At 37.0% G+C, this 16,637-nt stretch overlaps 1 protein-coding gene across 1 annotated transcript in view; it reads right to left on the reverse strand.

The window, feature by feature from the left end:
* Positions 1–16,637, reverse strand: part of LOC134799649 (small ribosomal subunit protein eS25) — a 215,491-nt gene that overhangs the window by 156,454 nt on the left and 42,400 nt on the right. The gene's annotated exons all lie outside the window — the stretch shown is intronic.

Raw genomic sequence — 16,637 nt, forward strand, 5'->3', positions numbered from 1 at the left:
GACATTTTTATTTATTTATTTTACATTCTGCAGTTTAATGTATAATTTTGATAGGATATTATGCAGTGGTGGCAAGCGCAATGGGTGCAGTTAATGAAGAATTCTTCTGGAAATGCGAATAACTAATTCTTTGAACATCATTCGGCGGTTGGTGGTCTCGACCGCCCGCCATTATGCTTTGTATGTACCTACTCAATGACCTTTTATTAAAGTAGACGTGTGACGTTCATAGTTGACAAAACTAAAAGGGGGGGGACACTTCAAATGTAGTTAACGTCAGTAAAGATGCAGGCGACTTCTATATCTTGCTTCTGACAAAATTAGTTGACTTCCGATTACACAAACTACTTCACCAGATGTCACTATAAAATGTATATAATTTTAGTGGCATTAATATTTAAATTAAAATAAGTACGAATTCATATTTGTAATTATTATAATTTTCTATAAATTTTGCAAAAAAATAAGAATTTTGTTATAAATTGATTTAATTATGCTGTTTTTTAGGGTTCCGTACCTCAAAAGGAAAAAACGGAACCCTTATAGGATCACTCGTGCGTCTGTCTGTCTGTCTGTCTGTCTGTCTGTCTGTCTGTCTGTCTGTCCGTCTGTCACAGCCGATTTTCTCCGGAACTACTGGACCAATCAAGTTGAAATTTGGTACACATATGTAAGTTTGTGACCCAAATACGGACATGTAACGTAAACAAATGAATTTTAAACATGGGGGCCACTTTTGGGGGGTAAATGAAAAAATGAAAAAATTTTTTTTTTCAAACTATATCATGTTACATATCAAATGAAAGAGCTTATTGTAAGGATTTCAAATATTTTTTTTTTATAATTTTCGAATCAAAAGTTTAGAAGTTATTCAAGAAAATAGGCAAAAAATGACCATTCCCCCCCCCTTATCTCCGAAACTACTAGGTCTAAAATTTTGAAAAAAATACATAAAATAGGTCTATACCTATAGATGACAGGAAAACCTATTAGAAATGTACAGTCAAGCGTGAGTCGGACTTAATTACAGTTTTTAATCCGACCCCAACGGATTTTTTAAAGAGATTTCACTCACGTTTCACATAAAAAATACATTGTTAACAGTGCCGGATTACTTAGAGTAGTAGTTTTCTTAGAGTAATTGGTGATAATTTTCTGATAAGATAATCATTTTAAATATTTAACGGTCTTACCTACTTACGAGTAATTGTAAGATCAAATTAAAAATAATGTTAAAAAAAATGTTAAATTAAGAGCTAGCTTAAAGTTTTTTGTACTCGTCGACTTTAATGGTTGAATTAATAAAGACTTTGTAACCAATAAGCAAAACAAGCACGTGCTTACGGCACCACGTTCAGGGAGGGCACCAAAATGCCAGGTTGAAAAAGGTGAACAAATTTTAAAATTAGGGACAGACACATCGTTTTTACCACACGATTTTTTTAGCTGTCCAAAAGCTAATTTGCAAAAATAATGGCGCGTAATTCTTTGGGAAACAATCGGTAGCAGTAGAAGAGTCGTGATTACATGCATAGATTCGATTTCAACCCACTCTTTTGCGGTTCGGCGTTAGGTCTTATGCGAGGCCTTCTGCCTTAATTACACTTGGGCGTGGATCCAAATCCAAGCTTTCCTCTTTCGCAGCTAGGCCTACTGCCTTTCTCACACTTCGCCAATTCAATTCCAAGCTCTGCTTTCTTGCATATTTTATGCATGAAAACAACCTCGAATATCGAAGCCTAAGAAATATCGAGCCCTATGCGAAGCTAGGCTGATAGAAAACCGTCCCATCCCTTCTCTGTATGAAATCCTGGATTCGCGCCTGGTTGGGACTAAAAGTAAAATTGCGTTTGTATATCGAAAAATTTTCGCGCTCGCTTCGCTCGCGTTTTCAATAACTTTATAACATATGATAAAGGTGACATTCGGTTGGCGACTGCAGCAACATTACTCTGTTGCAACGTTACTGCTGCAGTACTGTCAACTTCCGTGATAAAATGATGTGACTGATTTCCATACTAAAAGCAAAGACATATGTAACTTCGTATAAGACGAATAAAGTCTAAGGAAAAAACGTGCCTCGGAATTCAAGTCAAAGTCATTCTCGAATAGATGCCGCACACACCTTTAGCCTATCTTCGGCTAGATGGCGTGACGACACCGTTTCATATTTAACAATTTTTACACATAGATATCAGTGAATGAACATGGATCAAAATGATATAAAAATAATAAAATCATTTATCCATATATATACATTTTTTGATAACTTTATACGTTTTCATTTTGAGTTTTAGTCGTGTGTCGATAGATGGCAGTAAATTTACAGTGACTACAAAATTTACAATGACAGGACCCCTCTATACTATCTATTCTTTTTGCTAAAAGTAAAAATTTACAACTGTCTATCATATTGCGTTTTTATATCGAAAAATTTCCGCGCTCGCTTCGCTCGCGTTTCTACTATTACTTTCTAAGCTATGATATAGGTGACATTCGGGTGGCGACTGCAACAGCATTAGGTACTCTGTTGCAACATTACTGCTGCGGCACTGTCTATTTTCGTGATAAAATGATGTGACTGATTTCCATTCTCAGCTGTAACGCGGCAATGAACTTCTCTCAATTTACCAAAAAATCAATGTAATCTTGATGACCCGAGGGAGAGGGGGCACCTAGAAATCCTTAGGGCATCAACATATCTTAATCCGGCACTGATTGTTAAAAAATGGGTAATATACGGAACCCTTGGAACGCGAGTCCGACTCGCACTTGGCCGGTTTTTTATGCTGGCAACACTTGCATATCCGCCAAGACATGCAATTTTTTTGCTGTCACTGGAAGAGGGTAAATTTGAAATATTTTAGTGATGGTTCAGCCATTTCCTTCATTAAGGTTCTGAAAGAAATTAGATTATAGCCCGAATTAAAACACATGCCTTGTTATGAAAACCTCGAAAGTGCGTTGAGTTGTACCTCTGTGTTGGTCCGCCTTGTCGTTGAGCATTCGCTGTGTGCTGTGTTATTTTGTGCGATATGGACGCTATTTTACAGTAAATTTATTTTGTGGTAGGTACCTAAGTACTAGTAACTTTTGATAAGGCAGGCCACTATCGATAAATCTGCTACAATGCTTAGACTATGTGCTGCTGTAAAATCACTGGTAAGTTCATTTTCACGAATTATGGTACCTAATACATTCAAGTTCAAGTTCTTTATTTGCATTCATGTTGTACATATAGGTATTAAATAACAAATGAGTTGTTTCAAACATGAGCCCTACAAGGGCGTAGCAATTACTGAATCTAACCTATACCTAATACAAATAAAAATGAAGAATTACTTATTAGAATACATCTTAAAACTTATCATTTAAATATTATTAATTAACTATAAAAAAAACTATAAGAATCTTCTCATATCTATGCATATGTATAGTTTAAAATCCCATATCTAGATACTCCAGACATGGTATAAAAATATGTGTCATACCTACTTATTTTAACATTATCTTACATGTATCAGGCAAACATAATACAAGGAGAGTGAATTTATTTTTTCAGGAACAATAACCCATCGCTTTCCAAATCCTGACAAGTATCCAGAACAATTCAAATCTTGGGTCACACTTGTTGGTGGCAAGTTGGAATAGTCTTCGGATTATGAGTACCATAAGAAGAGGATCATTTGTGATCAACATTTCAAGAATGCAGACAAAAACCGTAACCACCCGTTAAATAGATTAGCAATGCCTTCACTCACTTCACTGCATTTACCTGGTATGAATCTATAAGATTATCTTTCAGAATTAGTTATACGTATGTAGGAAAAACCAGTCTAACTCTTTATAACGATGTTTTTAGGGTTCCGTACCTCAAAAGGAAAAAACGAAACACTTATAGGATCACTCGTGCGTCTGTCTGTCTGTCCGTCTGTCACAGACTATTTTCTCGGAAACTACTGGACCAATTAAGTTGAAATTTGGTACACATATGTAAATTAGTGACCCAAAGACGGACGGACGTGTAACGTAAAGAAATGAATTTTAAACATGGGGGCATTGGGGGGCCACTTTTGGGCGGTAAATGAGAAAGTTAAAAAATAAAGATTTTCAAACTATATTTATATACACCAAATGAAAGAGCGCATTTTAAGTACATATATTAAATGTATTTATTTTATAATAGAAGTTATTTAAGAAAATTGCCAAAAAATACCTTGTACACACGTAATAGTTCTTTTCTCAAACATGCAATGAAATATTGATGTTATGTTCCTTATGCGAGGCTGCGAAGTATGACGTTTCAGGAGGCCTACCGCGAACCACGTTTGACGTGTTGCCTCCCTGTCACACTTACGTACGAATTCACAAATGCGACAGAGAGGCAACTCATCGAACGTGGTTCGCGGTAGGCCTTCAGGTGCAGCTAGGATAAGGCCGGCAAAGTCCTCTTTTTAGGGTTCCGTAGCCAAATGGCAAAAAACGGAACCGTTATGGATTCGTCATGTCTGTCTGTCTGTTTGTCCGTCCGTATGTCACAGCCACTTTTTTCCGAAACTATAAGAACTATACTGTTGAAACTTGGTAAGTAGATGTATTCTGTGAACCGCATTAAGATTTTCACACACAAATAGAAAAAAAACAAGCTTTAGTACACCAACAGAAAGCAATCCCGCAGGTAGGTTTTTGCTTAAATAATACCATAGAGAAATATAGTAAGACAAGAGTGCTCACTCCATACATCAGTTTCGGTACCAAAAATATTAGTATTTTCATAGTCGGCATCTAGCATCGAGTAGCGGAATTATCAGTACCGCTACTCGATACTAAATGTCTCTCAAGTGGCGACCAACGAAATTTTTATTGAACAACAATTTACAACTAATATTAGAAGCGGAAGGGGTTGAAAATAGAGTTCCGGTTAATCAGTTTATAATATTAGCTGAAAATTGATGAGCATTAGACTTTACGGTCGCCGCTACATCTATTGTCAAGTAGCAGTACTGATAATTCCGCTACTCGATGCTAGATGTCGACTATGAAAATACTAATATTTTTGGTACCAAAACTGATGTATGGAGTGAGCACTCTTGTCTTACTATATTTGTCTATGATAATACGTACTTACCTAAAATTTGTTTAATTGCTTGTAAAGGTACATGTTTTTTTGTAAAATTAAGCAATTAAAATATGGAATGTGAAGGAGAGTATTCTAGCAGTTGCCTTCTATTTCATTCTCATAGAAATTTTACTTAATGTCATGGTTTCATGAGTGACAGACAACCTCATCCCAAACAAGGGAACACATAATAGCGACTGGAGGGCAGCATGAGGCGCACCCAGCTCTATGCAGGCAGAGACATTATCCACAGCCATAGCCTCAGAGTACGAGCAGATTTCATCAAATTCGATTCAGTTATTTCCGGTTTAGCCGTACCTTACTCAACACTGTACCACAGAATAACTATTACAAGCTTTTATTTAGTTTCACCTGACCGTTGTCTGTCTGTCTGTCTGTCCGTCTGTCTGTCTGTGTGTAATAAAATCTTGCAAGTTAAATTTGATCCACTTCCCGGTTTCCGATTGTGCTGAAATTTTGCATGCATGTATAAATCGGATGACAATGCAATATTATGGTACCATCGAGCTGATCTGATGATGGAGACAGGAGGTGGCCATAGGAACTCTGTGATGAAACAACGTAACCTAGTTGTGTTAGGGGTTTTTAGAATTGTCTCGATGAGTATTAGTTGTCTGTCGTAAGAAAAGTACAGTCAGCGATAAAAGCTAGTACCAAAAAACCGGCCAAGTGCGAGTCGGACTCGCGTTCCAAGGGTTCCGTATATTACCCATTTTTTAACAATCAGTGCCGGATTAAGATATGTTGATGCCCTAAGGATTTCTAGGTGCCCCCTCTCCCTCGGGTCATCAAGATTACATTGATTTTTTGGTAAATTGAGAGAAGTTCATTGCCGCGTTACAGCTGAGAATGGAAATCAGTCACATCATTTTATCACGAAAATAGACAGTGCCGCAGCAGTAATGTTGCAACAGAGTACCTAATGCTGTTGCAGTCGCCACCCGAATGTCACCTATATCATAGCTTAGAAAGTAATAGTAGAAACGCGAGCGAAGCGAGCGCGGAAATTTTTCGATATAAAAACGCAATATGATAGACAGTTGTAAATTTTTACTTTTAGCAAAAAGAATAGATAGTATAGAGGGGTCCTGTCATTGTAAATTTTGTAGTCACTGTAAATTTACTGCCATCTATCGACACACGACTAAAACTCAAAATGAAAACGTATAAAGTTATCAAAAAATGTATATATATGGATAAATGATTTTATTATTTTTATATCATTTTGATCCATGTTCATTCACTGATATCTATGTGTAAAAATTGTTAAATATGAAACGGTGTCGTCACGCCATCTAGCCGAAGATAGGCTAAAGGTGTGTGCGGCATCTATTCGAGAATGACTTTGACTTGAATTCCGAGGCACGTTTTTTCCTTAGACTTTATTCGTCTTATACGAAGTTACATATGTCTTTGCTTTTAGTATGGAAATCAGTCACATCATTTTATCACGGAAGTTGACAGTACTGCAGCAGTAACGTTGCAACAGAGTAATGTTGCTGCAGTCGCCAACCGAATGTCACCTTTATCATATGTTATAAAGTTATTGAAAACGCGAGCGAAGCGAGCGCGAAAATTTTTCGATATACAAACGCAATTTTACTTTTAGTCCCAACCAGGCGCGAATCCAGGATTTCATACAGAGAAGGGATGGGACGGTTTTCTATCAGCCTAGCTTCGCATAGGGCTCGATATTTCTTAGGCTTCGATATTCGAGGTTGTTTTCATGCATAAAATATGCAAGAAAGCAGAGCTTGGAATTGAATTGGCGAAGTGTGAGAAAGGCAGTAGGCCTAGCTGCGAAAGAGGAAAGCTTGGATTTGGATCCACGCCCAAGTGTAATTAAGGCAGAAGGCCTCGCATAAGACCTAACGCCGAACCGCAAAAGAGTGGGTTGAAATCGAATCTATGCATGTAATCACGACTCTTCTACTGCTACCGATTGTTTCCCAAAGAATTACGCGCCATTATTTTTGCAAATTAGCTTTTGGACAGCTAAAAAAATCGTGTGGTAAAAACGATGTGTCTGTCCCTAATTTTAAAATTTGTTCACCTTTTTCAACCTGGCATTTTGGTGCCCTCCCTGAACGTGGTGCCGTAAGCACGTGCTTGTTTTGCTTATTGGTTACAAAGTCTTTATTAATTCAACCATTAAAGTCGACGAGTACAAAAAACTTTAAGCTAGCTCTTAATTTAACATTTTTTTTAACATTATTTTTAATTTGATCTTACAATTACTCGTAAGTAGGTAAGACCGTTAAATATTTAAAATGATTATCTTATCAGAAAATTATCACCAATTACTCTAAGAAAACTACTACTCTAAGTAATCCGGCACTGTTAACAATGTATTTTTTATGTGAAACGTGAGTGAAATCTCTTTAAAAAATCCGTTGGGGTCGGATTAAAAACTGTAATTAAGTCCGACTCACGCTTGACTGTACATTTCTAATAGGTTTTCCTGTCATCTATAGGTATAGACCTATTTTATGTATTTTTTTCAAAATTTTAGACCTAGTAGTTTCGGAGATAAGGGGGGGGGAATGGTCATTTTTTGCCTATTTTCTTGAATAACTTCTAAACTTTTGATTCGAAAATTATAAAAAAAAAATATTTGAAATCCTTACAATAAGCTCTTTCATTTGATATGTAACATGATATAGTTTGAAAAAAAAAATTTTTTCATTTTTTCATTTACCCCCCAAAAGTGGCCCCCATGTTTAAAATTCATTTGTTTACGTTACATGTCCGTATTTGGGTCACAAACTTACATATGTGTACCAAATTTCAACTTGATTGGTCCAGTAGTTCCGGAGAAAATCGGCTGTGACAGACGGACAGACAGACAGACAGACAGACAGACAGACAGACAGACAGACAGACGCACGAGTGATCCTATAAGGGTTCCGTTTTTTCCTTTTGAGGTACGGAACCCTAAAAAGAGATTTTTGCCAAAAACTTATTTAGTAGGTATAGATAATGGATAGATGAAAACAATCTTAATACTTTTTCAGCTAAACTCAAGATACGAGTGCTGCTCAAGCTCGCGCCGGTGTAATCATGGAGCATAATTACAGCGTGATAAGCAAATCTAAATGGGCTCCGGTGCTTTGGGCGGTCAAGGTATATTTACATTTATACATAACATTATCATGATAAATGAGTAGCTTACTTTTTGTTCACCTTTTTAGTCTGTTCGAGATCTTGAAAACAGTGAAAAATAGAGATACTACTCCTAAAAATACGTGTGATATCTCATTCGTCATGATGCCTAGAAAAATGTATTGGAAGCGTGTAATGCACACAAAAAATATCCAAAGTAATATACAAAAAAAGAGGGACAATAGTAGATATTAGTAGAACTTTGACGTACAATAATTCTTAAACTACAAGTTCAAATTGAATGTTTTTGAGAATATATGTAAAGCATGTTAAGTCCTATATGTCACTGAAAATTCAGAGTTCTAGCTTTAGCCAGCACAAAATTGCTTCGGGAAAAGGATGGTACGGCCGGGCGTCTTCGTTTTGCTCGACTCGGCGGGGGCACCGCCGGGCCCCCAGATACTTATTGCGATATTGGGGAAATAAAAAATAACTATTTAATCTCCCCTTTTTTTGTTTATAACTTTTGATATTTTTTGTGTGGTGTTGGCGCGCGTCGGCGCTCGGCTGCCGCGCCCCGGCAGCGGCCGCGCGGCGCCCGGCGCCCGGCCCCGGCGCCCGGCGCCCGGCAGGCGCCGCACGCTTTATAGGGACACGCCGCGCCGTCCGACGCGGGCGGCCGGGGGCGTGGCCCGCTCCCGGAGCGGTATGGCAGCGCTGCCCGACGAGTGTCGCGAGCCAAAATGGCGTGTTGCGAAGAAAACGACGAGTATTTAGTGGAGCTTATCTGATAATTAACTGCCTTCATCGGCTCTGGACGTATACAGTGAATTGATTCTACTCCTCTTTGATGAAATTAAAATCATCATTATTTCATCATCTTCTTCGTCCTGAAGCGGTTGCTCCACAAGTTTTCGCTGTCGTATATTTAAATTGTCAAACATCGTTATTTTAAATAATACTTACGCATACGCAACCGAATCGCACAACTGCTAGCACTGACTCCTGTGTGACTACTGCACGTGGCAGTCGGCAGTCGCCGCCCGGTCGCGCCTATCCGAATGCTTACGGCGGCGCTGCCCAGAGGGCCTACCGCGAACCACGTTCGACGTGTTGCCTCTGTATCGCACTTGTAAATTAGTACGTAAGTGTAACAGGGAGGCAACACGTCGAACGTGGTTAGCGGTAGGCCCTCAGCTGCCATGTTCGACGGCGGCAGCCGGATCGCGGCAGCGTCTTGCCGAATGCTATCTTAATACACTCTTCGAATACACTTTTCTAGGCATCATGCCGAAACTAATGAGGTATCACACGTATTTTTAGGAGTAGTATCTCTATTTTTCACCGTTTTCAGGATCTCGAACAGACTATCTGCTTATTATACATAGATTACCCACACATACTTCCACGGAGCTTCCTTTTTTATCTGAAATAAAAGCTATCCTTTGTCCTTCCTCGGTACCTACTCAGAAAACTATCTTTATTGGTAACAAATTTCATAAAAATCAGTTTAAGTTAGAAGAGGTAATGAGGGTATCGTCTTGGGTCGTCCCATTCGTTTTTCGTCAAGTTCTTAAATTAGCCCTATTCTGCTTTGGTCACTCATTCTACATTGAAAGCCACCGACGATTGTGACGAATGTAGATTGGGTGACGAAAGCAGAATAGGACTAATTTAATAACTTGATGAAAAACGAATGGGACGACCCAAGACCATACCCTCATTACCTCTTCAATCTTAAACTGATTTTTAATAAACACAATAAACATACAATAAACATATAAATAGTACAATAGGGAATAAGTATTAGGCAAAGCTCTGCGTAGGTGGAACCACTAGCACATACAGTAAACAAACTACGTCAATCACATGGCCTACCGCGAAACACGACAATCGAAAGTTCGGTTTTTGCCTCTCTATCACTCTTGCTAATTCGATCGATGGAGAGGCAGATAAAGAAATCTTGATTTTCACGTTTCGCGGTAGGCCACCTGTAAGCAAACCACCTTGGTGCATCAATGTCAGAGTGAAAACTTGTCAAAAAACTGTTTAAGGCCTAGTATGTATAAGTTACTCTATGGCAGTGGTTCCTAACCTGGGGGTATTTACCCCCGTGGGGGTAAACCTGTTATTTTGCGGGGGTAATAAGCTGACCTAATATCAGGTTCCCTAGTTAGTCATAGGGGTGACCGAACTGAAAAGGTTAGGAACCACTGCTCTATGGTTTACTAAACAAATTAATGCTGCTCTTTGGCGGCAGAACATGGCAGTAATAGTCTCTATTGTAACAGTGCGGTTTGTTATTTTAACCATGCTTCCAAATTCACACATTCAGTTTTGTTTTTCAGATGGGCTGAAAACAAAATCATCTAGCACCAGCTTAGAAGAATCAATCTCACTGCGTACAAAAATCAAGCGGCTACGTACGGAGATATTAAGGTTACAGAAAAAATCTAAGTCATTTGCAGCGAGGCTGGCAAATGCCGAAGACCTCACAACCAATCCTGCATTCCAGGATATTGTAAATAACATGACAAAACCAGCGCGACTATTTATGCAGATGCAGCAGCAAGCGAAAAAAACACCAAAAGGACGACGCTTCACTGTTGAAGAAAAGGTGCTATCATTATCCGTATACAAAAAGAATCCGAAATGCTATGCATTACTTCATAAATATTTTACGTTGCCATCTACAAAAGCTATGAAGCGCTTACTGGGCCAGATAAAACTTAGACCGGGGATAAACCCTATAATTTTCAAAAAAAATAAGGAAACTGTTGCGAAGCAAAACCTATCTGACAGATTATGCAGCCTCATGTTCGACGAGATGTCATTAAAACCGCAGGTTTCTTATAATGCGCAAAAGGATAGAATGGAAGTCTTTGCTTGCAACCGTGACAAGGCGTTTGCGGACCACGCCTTAGTATTTATGGTAAAAGTAATCAAACATAATTTTAAGCAACCGATTGCCTACTATTTTACGACAGATTTGCAGAAAAAGGAATTAAAAAAAAAATATTGTGGATGTTATCAAACACGCACAAAAATCCGGTCTCATAATCGTGAACACTGTTTGTGATCAGAGCCAAGTAAATGTTGGAGCCATCAGGGAACTAGTAAATGACACAAAAAAAGAAAATAAACAGCTAGGTACAGAAGGAGTCACCATATGAACATTTTAAAATAAATGGCAAAATCATTATCCATATTTATGACACTCCCCGTTTAATGAAGGGACTCAGGAATAATTTACTTTCCAAGGACATGCGCTACGTCACAAACGGGCAAGAGAAAATAGTGATGTGGCAATATTATGAAATGTTATATGCCTCCGACCGAACATATAGAGAACTACGGCTAGTGGACAAGTTGACCGAAGAGCATGTTAATCGACAAAAAAATCAAAAAATGCGAGTCATATTAGCGACCCAATTATTTAGCCATAGCGTAGCTGCATGTAGCCGCTGAACAGTTAAAATATGTATTGGATAGGGCCACGATGTTTACATTATATTACGCGCTGGCAGACTCTCTGTTTTCTTATGGACTGGCATGCTATGGTAGGACATTTAAAACTTATTTAGACAGGATTAAATCATTACAGATACGATTTATGAAACTATTAGTGGACAAAAAAACTAAAAATCGCTGTAAAAAAAGTGAATATGAGGAATTATTTGTAGAATGCCGTATGTTGCCAGTTCATGAGGAGGTAGGGATGTTGCTGGCATTAGAGCAGTTCAATAAAGATGACTTTAAAATCTATATAAATCACGCTAGATTCACGAGAACAATCAGTAAAAAAATGTTAGAAGTTCCGTCAGGTGGTAAAAATTATTATGGAAAAAGGAGTAGGAAGTACTTGATCCCAAAATTGTATAATGAAATACCGTATGATATAAGGGAATGTAAATCAGTTAGGATGTTTAAATTTAAAATGAAAATGTTTCTATTAAACAAAATTAAAAACAAAATTAATATAAAGTTACCAGCATAAGCAATAAGATGTATATAAGTTAACAATTAATTAGGCAATTAGCTAAGTCTACCCATCTATGTTTTAAGGGAGTTCCCTCTGCCAACAAACTGCCCTGCAGTTTGGCAGAAGAAAAAAAATCTGTATAATAGGGTTTATTTCATCTGAATAAATGATTTATTTTTTATTTTTTTTTTTATTTTTTTTTTTATTTAACACCTATCGGCCAGTGGCGATCTGCCTCAGGATTGTCGTCAGTTAATTGACATTACTTTGATGCTCGACGACCTATTCGACAGCTTGAATGGAAATACCATAAGCATTCCTAACGGAAAAAAATACATAGGATGCGTGAAGCGGAATTCGCCACATCATAAACTATGGCAAGGCTGTAAAACAATTTTAAAGACAGTAACATTTATAAAAAAAAACAAGAAATGAGTGGGAATAAAATGCGAAAATTCGAACAGACCGTCCCATCTGTTATTAATTTTATTAAAACTATAGAAGGTGTAGAAAGAATATGGACAGTTTTGTCGGAAAAGTTCGGTTTTGACATTTTATTAACCCGACACTTAAATCAGGATCCCTTAGAAATCTTTTTCGGGAACATTCGCAGCTATGGGGCAAGAAACAACGCACCTAATACTACGGCGTTTGAAGCCGCCTTTAAAGCGCTTTTATTAAACAATTATAACTCGCTCCATTCCAAAAATGCGAACTGATTATCCTTTTAAATGTTTTATGCATAAAGATAAACTGACCCAGTATTTCACAAACACTACAATAAATACAAGTGTACAGTTGGTGCAGATCAGTTAATCGCATATTATGTGGTAAAATAAATTATAATGATGACGAAGACGAAACTAAACGTGCAGCACAATCATATTACAACAAACATAAACATTACAAAAATAAATAAATAAATTGAGTTGGCACTGGTATAACGCATATTTTTAGGCTCTATTAGGTATTCGTAGTAAATTTTCTTATTAACATGTATTTTCTTGTGTGTGAATGCTTTTTCACCACACGCTTTCTTTTCTATTATTTACCAAAAATTGTACTTTCCTAGCGATAATGTGGTGTAAAACATGTATTACTCTCGGCAGCAAAGTTTGCTCGCTTCTCGTGACTCTGCAACGCAAGATTCCGCTTTTTAAATCTCTCTATACACTAGTAATTTTGGAATATTTCGCATGTTATGACCTCGATATAAGCACGAGAGGTAAACAACAAGTTTGCTTCTTTACGAGTACACTTATTCTATTGTCTCTGTTACTATTTTCCCTACACTTATTGTATTACTTACGCTATCAACAAAATGAAAGCAATAAACATATTTACTTTAATATTCTGTTTTTTTTTTTCTATTCCATTATTGATAACATTAACGTTTTCCACATAATGTTACGTCTTATCTTATCTTATTATCTTATCTTATTGTTTTCGGGGGCCCTTGCGGATACGCTTCGGCCCATAGGGATACAATGTTAGGTCTACTTGGGCGGTTTCCAAGTACATTTTTTGTTTGACTTCTTGTAAACAATTACAGTTGTATGTTACAAGAAACCAATCAAAAAATGGACTTGTAAACCGACCAAGTAGACCTAATATTATGTGGGATGAAAGTACACATATGGATGCATATGTAGTTGTACACGCACACATACATACTTAGTTTCGGGGGAGAATCAGAGATGGCGCTTTCAAATGAGTTTCCATAAAATGCTTCAAGAGGGCTCTCTTTACCTATATTACTTACTTTACTCTTTGATTTGATCCAACGATTTTGACAGCTTGACAGGTTGGCGTCACCCATACGACTAACTAAATATAGGTTCCGGAACCTATATTTAATGGCTCACGATCGTGCGCCTGGTACCATATCTACCTCAATTTACTTACATCTATGTACCTACTACTGCTCCAGCTATCCTCCAGTGCATCGTGAAGGCCTCGATGGATGACTGAATAGGGGATATTACTGCAATGTTCTGCCGCCAGAGTGCAGCATTACCGACTCAGTAAATTCATAGACTAACTTATACATACTGTGCCTTAAACTGTTTTTGACAAGTTTTCACAGACAATAAAATATGACATTGATGCATCAAGGCGGTTTGTTAACAAGGGCCTACCGGTAAACGCGAAAATCGAAATTTAGTTATCTGCTTCTTTATCGCTCGAATATGCAAGAGTGATAGAGAGATTAGATAACGAAATTTCGATTTTCTTGTTTCGCGGTAGGCCCTGTGTCAATGTGGTTTGTTTACTGTATGTGCCACAAAGGTGCCACCTACGCAGAGCTTTGTCTAATATTCCCTATTGAATATCGACGACATACTTTTAAGTAGGTATATCTAATATAATTGACATTGGCAAAGTGCCCTGGTAGAGTCGGACCAAGAAAACTCTGCAGCGGATTTGATAGCCCACCCAGTGCAAGTGTCATTTATACGTCATAATTTCATAGAAGTTTGACGTTTAAAATAACACGTGCACTGTGTGGGCTATCAAATCCGCTGCAGACTTTTCATGGAGTGACTCTAGCAGAGAAGCCATTATTACGAATAAAAAAAACATACATAGAATCAAAACATAGAATAACTTATTTTAAAAGGTAGTATTGTACATAGTTGGTACAAGTAATAGGCGAGAAAAGGCGCGACGCTACAACTTGTTTCGAAAAAAAAAATATCCAAAAACTAGGTACCTATAGGTATTTAATATTACGAATGTGTTCTTAATAAGTTTTTGGCAAAAATTTAATTTTTGGTAGAAACTATTATCGCTGACTGTACTTTTCTTACGACAGACAACTAATACTCATCGAGACAATTCTAAAAACCCCTAACACAATTAGGTTGCGTTGTTTCCATCATCAGATCAGTTCGACAGTACCATATTGTTGTATTGTCATCAGAACTACATACAGCTGCCATTTTCATGACGCTACGATCCTTGGAAGATGGTTAAATTAGTTACCTTAGATTCCATTACATAGTTACATACAGGTCGACCTAATAAAAGCTTGTTAATCCTGTCTCCATCATCAGATCAGTTCAACAGTACCATATTATTGTATTGTCATCAGAACTACATACAGCTTCCAATTTTCATGACGCTACGATCCTTGGAAGATGGTTAAATTAGTTACCTTAGATTCCATTACATAGTTACATACAGGTCGACCTAATAAAAGCTTGTCAAAAACGGCGGCTTGCGAGCCACATGCGGCTCTTTGGACCTTCCATCCATCTGACTCTATTTGATTTAATTAAATAATACGAATTTTGGACATTTCAATACAGACTTTATTTGATCATATCACAGACTAGACATCATCATTATGATTAATTGCTGACACTTATACTAAACTAAACTGAACACTAGAATTATTATAAAGATAACGAGTAAAGCAAAGTTTAAGCCTTTCAGTGCGCAAAAGACATATGGCGTGACACCTACGTCGACGAAAGAACATTTGTGACGTCCCACGGTCAAAGGTACCTTATGGCGGGTATGGAGTTATGCATACCCCAGTAATCTACAATAAATAAGCTATCGATAACACAAAAGATCAACCTTCTAGGTTGCGTAGTTACAGAGATATGATTTTTTGAAAATAATGTTGTGAAATGAGCAACTTTACGATAGAGAAGTTTTAAGTTTAGCCGCCTAAAAAACTATGTTCCTGAAGTAAGTTACATAGTTGACTACAAATAATAATACCTTATATATCTGAGATTAAAAAAATATTGCGACTTGTTCTGTAATGCAAATAGAAACTTTTGATATCGACTGATTTATGTGTATACTAACCAATCTCTTGAAAATAAAGTTTTATTTCATTTTCACGATTGATTGCAATGAGCTCTCAAGATTTAAATTTTATCTATTAGAAAACTACACTGACAGACAGTTTAAGCAAAAAACAATACCGATTTAGAGGTGAAAATGTATTTTCTGACTTTTTCATATAAAATCACAAAATTGAATATTTTTACTTTTAATGTGACACACAATCAATTTTTCTGAGCACATATGAAAGAAATTCTGTCATTCAAATGAAATAAATCCTAAAACCCCAACTAAATACTATATTTAACCCCTTATGCCACTTTAAACTTACATAACAATAACAGTATTTGCTCCATACATTTACGAAAAGGTACCTTATGGAAATAAATCTAATAATACATCACTACAAAATATCAATCATATTACAGTTTATCTTTTATGAATAGAAAATATTAATTTACATTAAACTGCCCCAAATTTAATTAGTTCTTCGTCATAATAATCTTAAAAAAGACCAATAATTTGTATGTAATGAAAAGGTACCTTGTGGTCAAGTTACATGATGAGGCATGATGATGATGGAACAGTTAGGATAAACTAATAATATTTTGG

The sequence above is a fragment of the Cydia splendana genome, chromosome 18, assembly GCF_910591565.1.
Source record: "Cydia splendana chromosome 18, ilCydSple1.2, whole genome shotgun sequence".
In the NCBI taxonomy this organism is placed as follows: Eukaryota; Metazoa; Arthropoda; class Insecta; order Lepidoptera; family Tortricidae; genus Cydia; species Cydia splendana.